The sequence below is a fragment of the Pseudochaenichthys georgianus genome, chromosome 7 (genome assembly GCF_902827115.2).
Source record: "Pseudochaenichthys georgianus chromosome 7, fPseGeo1.2, whole genome shotgun sequence".
NCBI classification, from domain to species: Eukaryota; Metazoa; Chordata; class Actinopteri; order Perciformes; family Channichthyidae; genus Pseudochaenichthys; species Pseudochaenichthys georgianus.
The window spans coordinates 36015474-36034967 of NC_047509.1; the positions used below are offsets into that span (position 1 = coordinate 36015474).

Below are 19494 nucleotides of genomic sequence, written 5' to 3' on the forward strand. Positions count from 1 at the left end.
CCGTAGATATTTATTTATAGAGCCCTGATCAGAAGATATTTCGACAAACTGTAAGAAATGCCGCCAAAACTGAATATGTGACGTGGACCATAAATATATCAACAATTAAACAACATCTTCAATTTCTTTTCACACAATACGTCTCCTTGCAGTATCAACACTAATTCGGCTGACTTTTATATTTGATCCAATTAGTAGATAGGCTGTATTTACACCATAACGGTACACAGCTGATAGAAAGGGACTTTTTTGTAGTTTTTAAAGATATTACTGATTTTCTGAACTACCTTTCCAACTCCTCATGCAGTTGACTGTTACAGGTCTATACAAGTTCATGGTACAATGCATAAGCTTCACATCGAGAGACTGCAACTGTATTTTCCTTTACCGTTCTGTTTTAATTTCACAATAAAGTGAATAGTCATATGTTTGATATTATTATGTTTTATTAACTAGACCACTGTTTTTTTAAACCGCACCTCCTAGTGGTTAAAGCACGTTATTGAATTTAGTTGTTGAATAAGTTATATTTGTTACGATTATTGTGTTATGTCACGTTTTCTATGTCTTGGTTTGGGTGTTTTGCTGTTCTCCCTGTCATGTTTTCCTCTGGGTATATTGTCTGGTCCTTTTCCCTGTGTTTTTCCTCCCGTCGTTAGTTTCCCTGGTGTGTCTAGTTGTCTGATTGTTTTCACCTGTGGCCCTTGTGTTTCTCCTCCCCTGCCCGGCTGTGTCTCGTCTTGTGATTACCCCTCCCTCTATTTAGTCTTGTCTCTTCCTGTGTTCAGTGTTGGTTCGTCTTGTGATTTGGCTTGTCCTCGGTGAGTGTTCTGTTCTGTCTTTGTTAGTATAGCCTTGAAATAAAGGAATTTTCACGTTAATCTGCATTTGGGTCCTACCTGCTTCACACATCATAACATTATTTGATGAAAACATTTAAATATTAAGAGTAGCCTACATACAAAATAGGGGTCAATGATAGAAATATAGAATAGAAAATATCAAGAAGATACTGTAGTGATCTCTACAATAAAACAGTTTAGTGCAGGACGTCCAAAGATATTAACAAGAGGATGTGCAAAACAGACAAACTGATAAGGCTGAATTTTACTCAGGTGTAACTAAAGTCTGATTTAAGGGTTGTTTATATTTCACATCATTAATCAGAAACTGCAAAGTAACAAAAATAAATGTAGAGTAAAAATACCAGGTTAACCTCTGAATTGTAGTGGAGTAGAACAAAGTAGTACATGCTGCTGTAACGAACATTTCCCAACTTGGGATCAACAAAGTATCTTATCTTAAGATGATCGATGGCTACTGCCATATTTGCTAAACGTGCATCTGAACCTTGACAAGTGCATGTTTCAGGCTTATCAATTAACAACAGGAGGGGTCAGACATAAGACCAGCTGTTAAATAAAGCTCTTCTGACCTTAGCTGTCATGTGGGTATATTAATGCTGCCCATTATGGACACAAGCAATTTTCACCCATGTATTAATTATGTTTTAAATTTGATAACACCAATGTGTTTGGTATCCCCTAAACCTCCATGGATGTATACAGTTTAATACTGGCAACTTCTAATTGTGGGAAATACGAAAACGTCTTTTAAAACTACAATTTCCAGTAGAGACGTGACATAGAACATGTTGCGAAACACACAATAGCCAGCATGTGTAATTCTGGGGGGGAGGGCTGTGCTGGACCCGTCCAAGTCCAGTCTTGGATAGTCTGGCGTAGTTCCATTCCATTTCAAAGAGCTGTTTGACACTCGGCGTAATCTTGTCGCACTGCCACTCCAACATCCAATCACAGAGCTTGAGGGCTAATCACGGGGTTTGTAAAGCAAGGCGGATGTTGTAGTCCCAAATGATAGCTGGGGATTCTGGGTAGTGTAGTGTCTTCGGAAACTCTGTAGTGTCTAAACTCCGAAAAAACTATTTGTTTCTCCGAATCGAAGGTTAAAAACACAAAAGCATTGTACACAATTTAAACCAATCAATATTGTGTAATTAATAAGGATAAACTGATGTTTTTTAGTGGATGAGTAATGGAGATATCACTGTGTAATCATTTGACAGTGAGGGGAATACTTCAGGTTTTATTATGAAATCTTCGAGACCGGAAATACTGTTTTCATCCACGCTAACTTTCAATCAATCAATCAATGTTTATTTATATAGCCCAATATCACAAATGTTACATTTGTCTCAGTGGTCTTCACAGTGTGTACAGAATATCAGTATGACAATACGACACCCTCTGTCCTTAGACCCTCACATCGTACAAGGAAAAACTTCCAAAGAAAACCCAGTTTAAAGGGAAAAATGGGAGAAACCTCAGGGAGAGCAACAGAGGAGGGATCCCTCTCCCAGGACGGACAGACGTGCAATAGATGCCGTGTGTAAATTGAAAAGATAATACATTTGCAACATAGGTAGTCCAAATGTTTGGAAATGCATGTGTGTATAATAGGAAGATGAATCCACGAGGATATCCATCCAGGACCTATGATCCAGGACCACAGCCACGACTCAAGATCCAGCGCTCGCGATCCAGGACACAGGACCGCAGGATCATCCATGACTCCGGATCCCAGCGTATATAGACACCAAAAAGAAAGACATTTGGGGAAGCTGGGTTAATCGGAACATGAGTGTACACGGGTATAGACAGAGAGAAGGAAGAAGTAAGATGTCCCCCGACAAACTAAGCCTATATCAGCAAAACTAGGGGCTGAATCTAATCAGCCCTAACTATAAGCTTTATCAAAAAGGAAGGTCTTAAGTGCACTCTTAAAAACGGATAGGGTGTCTGCCGCCCGAACACAAACTGGAAGCTGATTCCACAAATGTGGAGCTTGATAAGAAAAGGCTCTGGCTCCCATTGTACTTTTAAAGATTCTAGGAACAACCAACAACCCTGCATTCTTGGAACGCAATGCCCTAGTAGGACAGTAGGGTATAATGAGTTCTTTAAGGTAAGATGGCGCCTGCCCATTAAGGGCTTTGTAGGCGAGAAGAAGAATTTTAAATTCTATCCTGTGTTCTATAGGGAGCCAGTGTAAGGCAGCCAGAACAGGAGTAATGTGGTCCCTTTTCCTAACTCTGGTTAGTACACGAGCCGCAGCATTTTGAATCAGCTGAAGCGACTTGATTGACTTCTTGGTACTCCCTGATAATAAAGAGTTACAATAATCCAGCCTAGAAGTAACAAATGCATGGACTAGTTTCTCTGCATCGTTTTGAGGCAAGATATGCCTGATTTTTGCAATGTTACGTAGATGGAAGTAGGCGGTCCTTGAAATTGATTTTATGTGGGCGTTAAAGGATAAATCCTGATCAAATATAACACCAAAATTCCTTACAGTCTCACTGGAGGCCAAATTAATGCCATCCATAGTTAGTATGTCTTTAGATAATTTGTTTCGTAGATTCTTCGGGCCAAGTACAATAACTTCAGTTTTGGTCGTGTTTAACATCAAAAAGTTTAAGGTCATCCACGTTTTTAAGTCCTTAAGGCAGTCTTGAATTTTATTTAGATGATTAATTTCATCAGGCTTGATTGATAAATATAGTTGAGTATCATCCGCATAACAATGAAAGTTTACAGAATGATTCCTTATAATATTGCCTAACGGAAGCATATATAATGTGAACAAAATAGGTCCGAGCACTGAGCCCTGTGGCACTCCATGGCTAACTTTGGTTTGCGTGGAAGATTCATCGTTAACACGTACAAACTGAGAGCGTTCAGATAGATAGGACCTAAACCAGCCTAAAGCAGTTCCCTGTATGCCAACTAAGTGCTCTAGTCTTTGCAATAGGATATCATGGTCGATAGTATCAAATGCAGCACTAAGATCGAGCAAAACAAGAATAGAGTCCCTTGTCTGAGGCTATTAGAATATCATTTGTGACTTTAACCAGAGCTGTCTCTGTGCTATGATGTGTTCTAAAGCCAGACTGAAAATCTTCAAATAAATCATTGTTTTTTAAGTAATCACACAACTGTTTTGCGACCGCTTTCTCAAGAATTTTTGAGAGGAACGGAAGATTAGAAATAGGTCTATAGTTGGCTAAAACCTCTGGATCGAGGTTGTGCTTTTTAAGAAGCGGTTTTATCACTGCTACTTTGAATGATTGTGGAACATAGCCTGATAATAAAGACATATTCATAATATTTAATAAAGAAGTGCTAATTAATGGAAAAACTTCCTTCAACAGCTTAGTTGGAATTGGGTCTAACATACACGTTGATGGTTTAGAAGAGAGAATCATTGAATGTAATTGTTCAAGGTTAATGGCTGAAAAGCATTCTAGTTTACTATCTAGTGTAATATTAGAACTTACGATTTCGGGAGCTGTTGATAACACTATACTGGTCGAAGGCAAGAGGTCATTAATTTTGTTTCTAAGAGTAACAATTTTATCGTTAAAAAAGCACATAAAATCATTACTACTGAGTGCTAAGGGAATAGAAGGCTCAATCGAGCTGTGGCTCTCTGTCAGCCTGGCTACAGTGCTGAAAAGAAATCTTGCATTATTCTTATTCTCATCTATTAATGAAGAGTAGTAGGCTGCTCTCGCTTTACGCAGTGCTTTCTTATATTCATTGAGAGTAATATGCCAAATTAAACGAGATTCTTCAAGTTTAGTGGAACGCCATATCCTTTCAAGTTGTCTAGACTTTTGCTTTATTTCGCGGGTTTCGGCATTATGCCATGGAGCTAATCTATGTTTTATTTTCTTCTTTTTCAAAGGAGCAACATAATCTAATTTTATTCGCAGCGCATCTATAGCACTATCAACAACATGATCAATTTGGGGTGGTGTACATTTTGTATAAGTTTCCTCCCCTACATGCAGACATGCTATCGAGTTAAGTATTGGTTGAATCTCTTCCTTAAATGTGGCTATAGCACTAACAGATAGGTTTCTGCTGCAAGAGCTTTTGACTAATGCTTTGTAGTCTAGTAACAGTACTTCAAAAGTTACTAAGAAATGGTCGGATAAAGCAGGATTATGCGGTTCGACTAATAGTTGCTCAATTTCAATACCATAAATCAGAACAAGGTCGAGAGTGTGATTATAACAGTGGGTTGGTTTATTTACACTCTGACAGAAACCAACAGAATCTAATATAGAGTTAAATGCAACAGTAAGGCTATTTTTATCATCGTCAACATGAATATTAAAGTCACCTACGATAATTACTTTGTCTGTTTTAAGAACCAAAGTTGATAAAAACTCAGAGAATTCTGATAAGAATTCTGAATAAGGACCTGGTGCACGATACACTGTAACAAATAAGATTGGCTGCAAAGTTTTCCAGGTCGGATGCGTAAGACTAAAAACGAGGCTTTCAAAAGAGGTATAATTACATTTTGGTTTAGTATTGATAAGTAAACTTGAGTCAAAGATTGCTGCAACTCCACCTCCTCGGCCCGTGCCTCGAGCAATATGAGTGTTGACATGGCTGGGTTGAGTGGCCTCATTTATGCTGACATATTCTTCATGTCTCAACCAAGTTTCAGTGAGACAGCATATATCAATATTATAATCTGATATTAAATCATTTACCAATATTGCTTTAGATGCTAGAGATCTTATGTTTAAGAGACCACATTTAATCTTCCTGTTTTGTTGCACTGTAGTAGTTGTTACATTTACTTTTATCAGGTTATTATGTATGACACCTCTATTAGGTTTTACATTAAATTGTCCTTGGGCAGACACACACACCGCTAATATTGGGTATTTTATTGGGTTCGGGATTCCTATGGGTGACTGCCTAGGAGAGAGCGCAGAGAAGCGTGTAAGACTGCGACTCTGCCTCCTGGTCTCGACTCCAGTTTGTCATGGATTACGTCCACAAAGCCCTGAAATGTTTGCCGAAATGAGATCTGCACCTTTCAAAGTAGGGTGAATGCCGTCTCTCTTAATCAGACCAGGTTTTCCCCAGAAGGCTGTCCAATTATTTACGAAGGAAGCTGCCCCATATACAGTACACGTTCTCCTGGCGAGACCTCAAATCATCTTTGTATATCTATCAAACTGTAGATCCTACACAGCCACTGGACGTAGATTATAAAAGTACAATATACACTTCTCGCTAGAAATCTAATAAAAAAGCATTTTAATGGCCAAACTATTCCACAATTTAGGATTTTCCAGAGAGGGTTATTTGTGAATAAACGACCCTCCGGAGCGTTTGCAATCGACAGTAGCATGTTGTTTCTTACACGCCCACTAGAGGTGCTACACTTTAAAACGTGACTCTGGGTCGTATTTGTCTGCTGAACAATCGACCTATATGGTCGTTTTTTGTAGGACAGGCTGTTTTGTTTGTATGATTTACGGATAATCCAGTGATGGGAAAACGAGGTGTGTGTGTGTTTGGGAACACCCGCATATAGTCTACTGTAGGTGCTACCTATGGAGTTAGCCAGATGTGTGTAAATTACTGTTCATGGTCATTTGAAAACAAATGCTGGTGTCGGACAGACACACACACTGAGCAGAACACACACACACAATCGCTGTTCTGATGAAGGTAAACACAGCGAAGGCGGTGCGTAAAAAGGCACAGATCTCAGCGCGCTGGTGCTACACTTCTCAGAAGTGGAGTTACACGTCCCGCTGTCTCCTGATGCTGCCTGCAGCCATTTCATGAAGTGAAGGAGGTTTTCCTTCTATAGAACAGCTGCGGGCAGCAGATACCGTGAGAGTCCCGGACATGGCAGATCAAGGCAGACTGGTTTACTCTCCTGTTTTGCCAATCCGGTGCTTAAACAAAGACTAGGCAAGGCAAGTTTATTTATCTAGCACTTTTCAACACAAGGCAATTGAAAGTGCTTTACAAAAAAATGAAAGACATTAAGAAAATGGCATTTAAAATCAGTCATTAAAAAGAAAAGCTAATAAAATAAACGTATAGCTCTACACCCCTGGCCGACATGTCCTTAAAATTAAGTCCGAGTTTGAAATATATCTCAAATAATGTATGCGCTGCCATTTCCCCACATAAACATAACAGTCTGCAATTAAACGGTGGTGATCCTGTGCGCTCCTCTTCCTACTTGGCGCACCGGTAACTTTCTCGTGTGCACAAGAGGCTGAGACCAGGCTGAGCCGCTGAATCCCTCGGAACATCATAAAAGCCATTTTCAACGGTTTTCTGGTGAAAGATTAACTAGGCTACTGGATGAAATAATATGACTGGTATAGGTAGGAACATTAAAAACGTTTTGAAAAAATATTATGATAAAATATTTTTATATATTTATAATTCTGCAAATATTACGATAAACTCACAGCTATTTCGCGGCCCGGCAGTAACACCTCCGGGGGTTGGGAACCCCTGTTCAAGAGTACCCTGGAACCGAGGGGAACTATGAAAGAATACGCCCATTGGCTACAAATCAATATATGATTGGTTGATCAAACTGTCAGTCCAAACGTACACTCTCATTCAATGCAACGGCCAGGGCATTCTATCAAGGATGTAGAATACCTTGGTTGAAGGATATTCTACCCAGAGACCCAGAACAAGATCTGATTGGTTGCTTTCTTTTCTAACACAAAACCACTGAAATGCGTAGTGCATGGTCCGAGAAGGACAAACAAATCAACGTAACACTGTAATATTACAGATCAACAACACGGATACGATTCTCATTTATTCATTTTATATACATTTTTTTACATTTTATTTATATAATTAAATCGATTTTTTGTTTGTTTTATCTGAGTGTTCCAGGGTATTCTCTGAATACCTTGAAGGCCCTGACGGTTCGCCACTGCATTTTGTGCCTCTCTACTGTGGCTCTAATGTTCAAGAAGCGCCCTATTTTGCACGACCTCTTTCCAGAGGGGGGGCTCTGTCTGAAACCAGAGCCCAGTTTGCTCTGATTGGTTAGCTGGCTGACCAGTTATGTCCTGGTCTATAGCCTATCACGTGCAATGTGTTGGAGAGCTAGCCAATAGAAGCGTGGGTGTGACATAGTGATGTCATTATGTCACAGAAGTAAACAAAGGAGTCCAGTGGAGGCGTTTCAGGCCAATAAGCATAATAGGGCCCATTTTTAGTTCCCTGCCTGAAGTTTGAGGAATGCTTCTGCATCGTGTCGATCTGTAGCCTGCAGTGTGAAAATGAGATTTGTATGTTTCTCTTTGCCATTGCCACTGCTATGCTATCTATACTTTTCATCAATAATCGCAAGCAGGAAAAACTGCACAGCTGGCAGTGTTTGGGCTGTCATATCATTAGCACAATATCTTTAATATATCTGAGACACTGCAGATAACGGTGGAAGGTCATGTGCAATTTAGGGTGCTATCAGCGCAACCATTCTTTGTGAATTGGCTCCAGAGTGTCTTAGCTAACAGGAAAAGTGATTAAAGGAAGAAATTAGAAGATGAAATGTTGATTTAAAATGGAGCAAACATATTCTAGATTGTTGCTCAATATTTAAGGTTATTTCCTGAACTGTGGCTCTGTAGGAATAATTCTATACCTTTTTTGAATGTGAGTAATGTAGGCAAAAGCCGAGGACACCGAAACTTGTCAGTGGAACTAAAGGCTAACTAAGCTGTCTAATACCTCATTCACACCAACGGTGTTTCAGGGCCGGTTCGGAGCTGGAGCTTGAAAAGCACCGGGTTTTCCTGTTCACACCGCAGCGGAGCAGCCTCTTAGCTCCGGAATCCAGTTCATCTCGAGCACCAACAAATTGTCCGGCCACAGCAAAAGCACCATACGTCACGATTACGTCGAGGCGGGGGCAGGGGCGGGATCAACTCCTGAACAACAACTAAAAGCCGGCGTTTTATCCAGTTTGTACACAACGATGGAGAAACTTAACAAGCAGCATTGGTCCACTGAAGAGACCAGCTACCTACTGGGAATATGGTCTTCCGAAGAGGTACAGAGGAAGCTGGAGCACAATCGGCCATTGTTGTTGTTGTCGGTGTCAGCTGTGAGGGGTTTCCGCGCGGTTTGGCTTTATGAAGCAGGCACGCAAACGGTTACGTCATGACTCAAACGAAGACGCAATGGTGCAGCACCAGTCGGACTCTGGGCGGTGTGAAAAGAGCCGGCGCTAAACCAAAGAACCGGTTCTGAACCTGAAAAGCTCTAGCACGGAGCGTGAACCGGAGTTGCGTTGGTGTGAATGAGGTATAAGAAGTGCATTAGACTGGGGGGGAGGAGTGTGTTGGCGGTAATGGTAATGAGTGGTTGGGGTAAATGGGTTGAGGTTCTTTGCAGCTTTATTAAAAACGTATTGCGTAACTCTCGGAGGGAATCTTTCTTCCCCAACACTGAGTTGTTTTCACACATATTTCTCAATGCTGGTGGTACAGTGAGCGTCTCGAGGGACTGTCTGAGAACAAATGTGTTTGTGTGTGTGTGTGTGTGTTGGGTACTTGAGACAAACAGAATATTTAGGCAAAGGGTGAAGTGTCGCGTAATACATGTAATCTCTCCCGAAAAAACATTTCTTGGAAATTTATTTTGAACATCTCAGAGAAAAAAACAAGATCTGACAGCCACCAATAAATAAAGTAAAACCTGAAACAGATTTGAAGCGTTAAGTTAGTGGTAGCCTAGTATGGTGGTACATATCTTCCCACTATGCAATGGTGCTTTGCCAGTACAAGTGAAAGGTCTGGCTGAACCTATCAAGGAATAGAAAAAAAAATAGAGACACTCATTGGTGAGCCATTTAAAAATGTGTAAATGTAGTTTAATAGAGAGGTAAGAACAGCATGCAGAGACTCTGCGTGGAACTTGTTTTGTTGGAACATTTGTACGTTTGGAGTGGTGTCAATAGGTTCAAAATGTTATTGAGTTTATCCCAACAATAAACTGGGATTTCTCAATTATTGGCATGAAGTCTGACACTATTTTGACCCTTAGCTAAAGCATCAATAAAGCACTATCACATAGAGCTGCTGTTATTACCCTGTGTGTACTATGAGCTACACTGGGTTGTTGCTTGTATGGTAGTATTCTTGCTGCCGCTATCATATTGCAAGCACTATCTGTTCCTACAGAAGTGAACTTTTTCACTTTTTCCCATAGAAAACTTTAACAAACTGGCTAGCACATGCTTCAGCTACAGGCATTCATCCTTTTTCATCACACCTAAAGCAAACAAGTGCAGTTGCCTTTTTCCCATTTATAAGATATGCTGTTACACTGATGTCCAGCAATCTCCAGTCATTGCAATACATGTAGCTTGTGCCAATTCCTCTGCTTTCTTTGGCTTTCCTACTGCCATGCAATTCCTGGTAAAGATCCCCGCTTGGATTATGGGAGGAATTTGGGGTCAAACTTGGTAATGTGACTAATTTGCGTCAATTTTATTAATGGGTTTAGGATTTCAGATGAATCGCTGTCGTTAATACGTTAACAGCCCTAATTGAATGGAAGTTACCAATTTACCATAAGAACTAAGCACGCCTGCCTTATTGCATCAATTTAAAATATTCTTTGGAACAACAACCTGTTGGCAACCTTCACGTTGAAGGTTTTCCCAAATCAAAAGGGAAAATTAAAAACGGAAACACAAATACAGTGGGAAAGGACAAAGTATACATTAAGAGGCCAATGGAAGCTTATGTGCTTGAGTCGGACCAGGTGAAAGGAAAATAATCAGCTCGGACACGGCGGTGTAAATTCAGACCTGCTCGAGTCACCCAGTGAACTTGTGTAGCTTCCTGTTTACATGGCAGCGTTTAAAGCTGCAGGGGTCAGATGGTGAGGCAGACTTAAGATGGTTACAGTTTAAAGGGGTAAACAAACCTGTGTGTAATCTCCACTCAGGGAAAACAGTGACCCAGCTGCCACTATGGCCAACATCAGAAACATTTTATATGTATCTTTCCATAAGAATCCCATGACTTTGATAACCCCCTTGTCCAAAATAAATAATAAATATACACTATACTGCCTAGAAATGATTTACATACCTCTTTTGCATTACTTTTGATGTCGTCTGTCATCGCTTCAACCTTGAAAAATGCAACCAACGAGCACACCATTTCTCCTTTTCACTTGTGGCCCATTGCAAGCATTACCAGAGGAAATCAATCAATTTGACCCATTAGGTCCATCTGGGCCTATTCAAGCGTAGGTGTTTGAGAGTTTGAAGAGAGCAGCCAAATCCAATTAGTTTTGGTACAGGGAAAATAACCTCAATGGACTTCATTAGAGTCTGTTACTGAGTAATCACTACAAACGCTGCATTTTCCTCAAATATACCACCAAATTAGACCGAAAATATAGATCTTGGGACCTTAAATTGGCCACAGAGACACTTCCTGTACAGCCTAGCCCAACATGATACCAGTACTTCCTAATGTATTTAACAAGCTGACTATTGACGTGAGCAAAGATGTAATCTGTGAGTAAACGAAGGGAATAGTGTTTACTGGATGCAGTGAACAGCAGCCACCCCGTTTTCTTTTTAAGGACTTTATAGGCCACAGCCTTACAGGAAGCACCTCTGTCTGACTGCAGGTCAGCTGAGACTTTGGTAAATGAGCCATGGTCCATTTCATTTGTGGGGAAAGTTTAAAAAAAGTGTTGGGATGGGAAACATAAATAACTTCAAATGTTATCACAGATACTGCACTGTGTGTAGTAGGTAAAGGCTCCACTCACATTGGACATTTTGACTAGAAGGAAAAGCACCTGGGCTACTAATATCCCTGACAACATTCCCAAGTGGAGTCCAAGTACCCCATCATAGTCTGACAATGTCGCTGATTATCATACATTGTAATTACTTCAGAATCCCCATTTTTCCGTGTTTTTCACACACATTGTCAGATTATGACAAACCACCCTCTTAATACAATCAAGTGACCGGGGTTGGGAGGGTTACTTTACAAATGTATTTTGTTGCAATTACACCATACCCAGGTGTAATAGTAACGAACAGACTCTTGTTTTAAATAAGGATATCACTTTGTAACACTCACATTTCTACTGGCTAGTGTTCCAACACATTGTACATGATAGGCTTAGGAGCGGTACATCCCTAAACCGTTGACCAATCAGAGCAGACTGCGCTCTGGTTTCAGACAGAGGGTGAAAAGATAAGCTGCAGCACAGGCAGTATGAAAAAAATAAAGTGCTTTCTGAACATTAAAGGGGACCCATCATGCAAAATGCACTTGTGTACGTCTTTTATACATGAATATGTGTCCCCGGTGTGTCAGGGAACTCACCAAGTGTCAGAAAATACAACCCTCTCTCTTGTCCTTCATACCCAAATCTCTAAAAACGGGGCTGGAACGGATCTGATACAGACTGATACAGATTTGAAAATAGTCTGCTTAGCAACCCCATTGTTTTGTTATGAAAATGTATCTATATATATTTATACACATTCTCGCGAGATCTATCAGGGGTCGTTGTAAATTAAAGCGCAAACTGTTACTTGGCTAATGTTGTTATAATTCTCAGTATGTGAACACAGATCAAAAATGGAAAGATTTCTCACAAGTCAGCGTAAACGACCACGATCCCCAATGGAGCCGGACAACCGTGTGTGTGTTTGCGGTGTGGTGATGAGGTTAAATGCCACAGCATGCCAGTTGAAACAGTGAACGATCGCTATTGTGTACTTGTACGCTCCTCAGGGTGTAATGGTATTGTACAAAAATATTGTAGGAGCACAGAAACAGTGTTCAAATTCTGCTTTTACAAACTTATTTTGGTTGTGCTTACCTTGCAAAGTAATGTTATAAGTGTCAAAGGAATGTTTTAATGTAAATATTAATGATAATATTGTAGCGTTTCCAAGTTAATAGTTATGTCAGTTATCAGATGTGCACAGTTTAGTACATTTGTAAAGTTATTTAGGCAATGTTGTTGGTGGGAGTTAGGGAGAGACCGCCCCTTCCAGGTGTGCGTCTGCATTTTCCGGTGAGTGTGGAGGGAGTACGAGACGGTAGGAGTTGTCTTCGAGTGTGGGGAAAAGTCATGAGTGTTATACTATTGATTGGTTCTGTAAGGCGTGGCTGTGGCCGTCAGTACCAGAAAATAAAGAGAACGTTGTCGACATTGAATGCTCGAGTGATCTGTGATCTTGAATAGCGGTGAACGCTACAATATGAACAGGCTCGTGCTTGGCCCACTGGTATTGTTTGTTTGTTTATTTATTTTGAAAATTAACTAGCAACCCCGTGCTGTCATATAGCAACTGCTAAGCTACTGCAGCAAAAACATCCTGGCGCCGCCCATGAGCTCCGCCTATATGGCCAACTCTACACCTATCAGGGGAATGAGAGGTTGCCGTGGCATGGTAACAGCATGGTAACATGATGCTCGTAACTCGGCCCCCTCCTTTGCAGGGGGGCGTGGTCAGCTGCAGCACATGCAAAGACAGGGGCCCTTTCTCATTTCTCGAACTCCCCTCCTCGACTCCTATCCTCGATGCTTAGTCCCGCTCACAGGAGATGCGAGCGGAGGAGCCGAGGAGGGGAACCGAGGAGAGAGGAGGGGAAGCAGCAGGCGGTTAGAGAAATGAGAACTCCTCTCCTCTGAGCGGTCATTTTAAAGAGACCATTAATGATGACAGGAGGCACAGCAGCCCTCTGTCTGATGGACAGATGTGTTCATGATGACTTATATATTTACTTTGATTCATTCACAGTGCGGTAATGAGACAATAACAGGCTAGGCCTACAGATGCGGACACGCACACACACATATATATGTATATATTTATATAAATATATACAATTTCAGAATCAAACAGAGCACTCATAACGTAACACTATCAGAGACTGGATATATCCCCCACCCCTCTCTGGTCGCTACAATGAGGGAAATAAATTACGGGCCAAAAGTTGTATTTACAAGTATTAAAAGTAAGCAGAGGACACTAAACCAACTGAGACCTGTCTGTCCGCTGCATCTATGCACACACTGTACCACACACACCTACACACTGTACCACACACACCTACACACTGTACCACACACGCACCTACAGCTCCTAAAACAGGCTACAGCCGTTGTGTATTTTATTGTGAAGCACTAAATGGTTTTAGAAAAATATCAACTCTTTGTTTGTAGATATCTACTAAACTACAGCAAATAAAGAGAGTAGGCCTGTTATACCGAGTGATATACATTCTACACACTGCTCTGCTTTCTGCACGGACCTCACAGCTGTTCTCACTGTAAACATCGCGTCGCGATGAAAGCAGTTAATAAAATAATATCCAGGGGATGCATGCAGAGCTGTCATTGGCTGAGATCAGTCCGGCCGTGCGTCACGACTCTTTGAAACATCTCTGTTGCCGGAAATGCATCCATGAAGGAGCCGTGGAGGACCCATCAGTGTATCCTCGGTTATAGCTCCTCCAGAGAGCCTCCTCGACGCTCGGTCCTCGGTCCTCGAAGTGCATTTAGAGAAATGAGATGTCCTTCAACATGGCGCGCTAAGATTCATTTCCGGGTCACTACCGGAGGACCGAGGAGTCGAGGAGGGGGATTTGATGAAATGAGAAAGGGCCAGGGTGTAGGAGAGCAAAATGAGGCATGGCTAAAATGCATGATCTGTTTGGTATTTTTGAAGAAAAAAAACGTATAGATATACCTTATATAGGTATGGCCCTACAATATATTATTCAAATATAGCATGATAGGTCTCCTTTAAAGCATGGGGAGATGTCACGGTATAGACACGGAATACAAATATGAACCTGAAAATGAGCATAATATGTCCTCTTAATTTACATAAACTGTTATACATAAGGGCACACATATCAGGTTGTTAGTTGAAAGGGTTCCCTTATGCAGTCAAGGCACACTTGTTTCAGATGACCACGGACGAATGTGTCTGAGTGACTGAGAGAAAGAGGGAGCCATTGAGTAGGAAAGTGAGTGTGTTTACATGCTGCCTAATAACATCAGTAATAGAAGTTTTTCTTTCACTCCAGCTGGGCAGGCCTCATATAAACACCTCCGCTGGGCTGAAGTCACTTTACTGGCTCCGACCTAATTAGATTTGCTTGCGTAGGTTAGATTACATTTCACTGTGGTTGGATAAATGATCCATTCTCTGCCTCCCTGTAAACTTTAAGAGTGTTTCAATGTGTTCATAAAATACACACTTGAACTGTAGTGGCTATTATGCGGTGACAAATGATACACGGCGTCACACTGAGTGGTATGCTTTTCATTTGAGTATGATCTTTTACCTGCTTAGTTATTGCTACTGGTTCTACTACTGCTGCTACGGTTGATGCTATAGTTTCTGCTACTGTTATGTCATCATATTCCATATGTTTTGCCCTCGAAGAGGCTGCACAAACCCCACCATGTACCCTCTCAAAAACTTGCTTGAATTTGTATTTAGGTATGGTACACTAGGCCTACTGGAGTATATTATGTTCTTGGCTACTTTCCACTACTGAAGATTTCCAAAGCTACAGAGGCCACATCTACAACAATTACTGATTCAGGGTCCACTTGTGCTTTTAAAGGAATGGTATGCTCATGACACTCATTTTTAAATAATTATCATCCGATAAAACAGACCAGTCTCTGCCAGTCTCTCTCTCTTTTTTTTTTAATCCGACGACATTATCAGTGATTTTAAACTGATTATATACCGAAATAACATCAACACTGTGGGCGCCGCCATTTTCCGGACGTGACGTAAACCATGCGTTTGGTTTTCGAAGACACGTTGATCTCCATGTTATTTACTGTAGTTTCTCTCTTCAAATATGCCTCACTGTATCGCGAAATATTGCCATAATTCTGATAGGAACAATCCACGGAATGCTCGGTTCCATCTGTTGCCAAAAGGTAAGCGTAAGAAGTACATTCAGAGGCAGTGGCTAGCGAAATGTGGCCGGCCCGAACCGAAAGATTCACAGGCTCATGTATGCAGCGAACATTTCAAATTTCCGGACGACTACTCTGAGAGTATGATAAAACATAACATGGGATTTATGGAACAACCATTACTTAATGGAGATGCAGTACCATCGGTCTTTCTGGTGTCATCACCGACCAGGACACCAGTTCGGCCAGTTGAGAAATCGCCCTCTGCAAGTGTGAAGGAGGAGCAGAAGTAGTGCTCGGAGTAAGAATAAGGTATGTTATAGCGCATTTCCATTGCAGCGGCTAGCCCCGTTTTAACGTCCTTTAGCGTCCAGGCCAGGACAGTTTTTGGTGGCCTTTCCATATAGCGTAGTACCGGCTAGTGTGTATTTTACCCCAGTTTTTTCCGGCCCCATAAAATCGTGATTCTATGGCCAGGGACAACGAAGCTGAGTATGCTAAACTAGAGAGGGAATCGCTAGCAAGGGTGGTACTACATGCATACATATAGTATCTTATATCATCTTCCTATTATACACACATGCATTTCCAAACATTTGGACTACCTATGTTGCAAATGTATTATCTCTTCAATTTACACACGGCATCTATTGCACGTCTGTCCGTCCTGGGAGAGGGATCCCTCCTCTGTTGCTCTCCCTGAGGTTTCTCCCATGTTCCCTTTAAACTGTGGGTTTTCTTCGGAAGTTTTTCCTTGTACGATGTGAGGGTCTTAGGACAGAGGGTGTCGTATTGTCATACTGATATGTATGGCTGAATTCCCCCATCCAATCTCTTCACATTGGTCAAAACTTCTTCCTCTGCTGACGAGTCCGAACTGAAATACTCCACCATGTTTCCGTGTGTTGACAAAGTGAACGCATGGATGACGTCACGACCATCACGTGACTACTGAAAATGGCAAACATGGCGGCGGCCAGACGGAATATACAGGTCTTGATAAAAAAGAGCTATAAAATCATTATTTACCGGGGAATATCGCTGATTTCTTCAGGGTATGGTTTAAACATAACGTTTCACTAAATACTGAAGTTTTGATTAATTATCTAATGAGTGGACCATTCCTTTAAAGAATACATTATAATGTTTCGTCAGACCATGTCTGTCTTGGAAGGCATTGGTAGTGTTGTAGATGGCCGCACGCATGAAAAGTGCCACAAGTTGTTTCTGAAGCACTGCAAAAGGAGAGCTTCAACCCCGGTTTACTATGTCACCTGCAGTCCTGAAAAATACATTCTTACAAGTTTATATAATTGCTAAATCCATCAAGAAGTAGCAAAAAACAACATGGAATTGGATGGTTTTCCTCTACCTGGCTGTATTTTTTATTTATATATATATTGTGTGTGTGTGTGTGTGTGGATTGATCAATGCTGTCAAACTTAATTTTTCAATCCTATTTGGATTTGCTTTTTGTGATGTTATAGTGCCATTTAGTTTGTGTTTGTTATTTGAACTATCTTTCCTATATTTCATAATTAAAAGAATATTAAAAAACAATATACCAATTGAATTACAGTATACAACATGTCAATGTTTAATGTGAATTTTATATAAGTGGAGAAATGTCAAAACACTGAGGAAAAAAACAACCTTGCCTGACATATCCGAGTCCTATTCACACACACACACACACACACACACACACACACACACACACACACACACACACACACACACACACACACACACACACACACACACACACACACACACACACACACACACACACACACACACACACACACACACACACACACACACACACATACACACACACACACACACACACACACACACACACACACACACACACACACACACACCTTCTCTCCCTGACGCCATGCCCTGAGGCCGGCCTCCATCTACCCAGAGCCAATTGCGGCGCGCCGTGCAGGCGAGCCTTCATGATCCGACCCCCTAATTTGCCTGCTGTAATAAACCCAGTATCTCCGATCATGTGACGCTTAAGCGAACTACCAGCCCTCTGGAGAGAGAGAGTGATAGTGTGTGTGAACGTGTGAGATAGAGGGAGAGAATGTGGAGGCGTATAGCAATACAAAGACCGTGTCGTGGAGTTACATTGCCATTACGCGCTATTACGCACTGACAGCTACTTTCAAGAGAAGAGTCGCAAAGGAGCGGATTGTTGGATTCCTCAATTGTGCAAGTGAGTCGAAGCAGAAATGCTTGTGTGATTTCATACTTTGTGTATGTTTTCTGTCTCGTATTGTGGATTACAGCATGGCATTTTGTTTTTACAGTACCCATGCACACTCGTAGGGACACTGTTAGCTGTATGCATTATCCTGCTGCTGTTTATATCATGTATAACTAATATTGGCACTTGATTTCTGTGATCTGACAAGCCGTCACGGTGTTAAACGTGTCATAAATCGCGAGTTCACCTCCGTAACTGATTATCCATGGCGCATGGTGAACACCCGGCGCGCATCATGCTGTCAAAGTCTCTTTGATGTTTAACGGCGGCAGGGTTACTGTAGGGCATGTGACTTAAAGACTTGGCCAAGCCAGGCATTTTCCAAATTGCCTTTCCAAACTTAAATAGCAGTAGAACCCATCACACCACCCTCACCTTCATTTCGATGTCATATGATTGTATCAAATAAGCAACCATGTCTTAGTTGAATGTTGGTTTTGGATCAGGCGGTAAACAGCTGTGCCACATCATGAGAACATTAGTCCTAAAGGTCCTGTGAAAGTCAATGAAGTAATATTAGCAATAATAATAATAAAATGTATCTAGTCATTTTCCCTGGACAGCCTCAAATCTATGTGAGGACCTCTGGGGGGGTTTACTTTCTAAGCAGGAGAGGGCGCACAATCATTGTTTCAGCCCCTTTTATTATGTTCATGTTAACACACATTAAGCCTTTTGAGGTTTTAAAAGTGGAGTTAACGGTCATGTGTAATCATCATAAGCCTCTCATTGCATCCAAGGCCAGTTTGAAAATGTCTAGCATTTTTAATCCGTGTACATGTAATGTTGGCTGTTGGCTGGGTATAATAGACACTTACACTGAATATCTGTTATGAAATAACTCTCTTTTAACCCCTGACTTTACCCGTACATTGCACAAGGTTTTTAGTTGATTTAAAAAAAAAAAAAAGTATTTCTGATAGTGTATCTTGGTTTGACTCCAAAAGTTATGCAGAATAGCAATTGTTTTTTTATATCAACAAAAGCTGAAATAGGACCCACTAGAAGGAAATAAAAGACATCATTAAATGACAGCAGAACCATGTGGCTTCAATGTTCGAAGTGGTGAGAAATGGGAACCCTGATTCCACATGGTCAGCTTGAAGTCTGAACCAGCAGCTGCAGGGTCCACACACACACACACACACACACACACACACGCACACATCTTCAAATTCAACTTCCTTTCTCACGTGGTTGACTTTCCTTTTGAAGTGCCATCAGCTGCAGACCTCTCTAACAAGCAGCAGGTAGTGGACAGAGGCTGCATCGTAATAATACTTTTTACTGGTTTACTTATTTTAATCCAATATGAACTTGAGGGATTGTCTTGTGAAACATTAACCCCTGGTCAGACTAAACCTGACTGAGTGTTGCTGTGTTGTCATGCTG

The 19494-nt window shown here is 41.2% G+C and overlaps 1 protein-coding gene across 2 annotated transcripts in view; it reads left to right on the plus strand.

Moving 5' to 3' along the window:
• Nucleotides 1-801: 801 nt before the first annotated feature.
• Nucleotides 802-19494, plus strand: part of LOC117449830 (Krueppel-like factor 15) — a 28118-nt gene continuing 9425 nt past the window's right edge. The window contains exon 1 of one of the 2 annotated variants that reach the window (XM_034087725.2): nt 802-821. The gene's annotated coding sequence lies outside the window, so the exon portion shown is untranslated. Of the gene's footprint in view, nt 822-17852; nt 18052-19494 lie in introns of those variants that run through there. The other variant, XM_034087724.2, reaches the window with a different exon arrangement.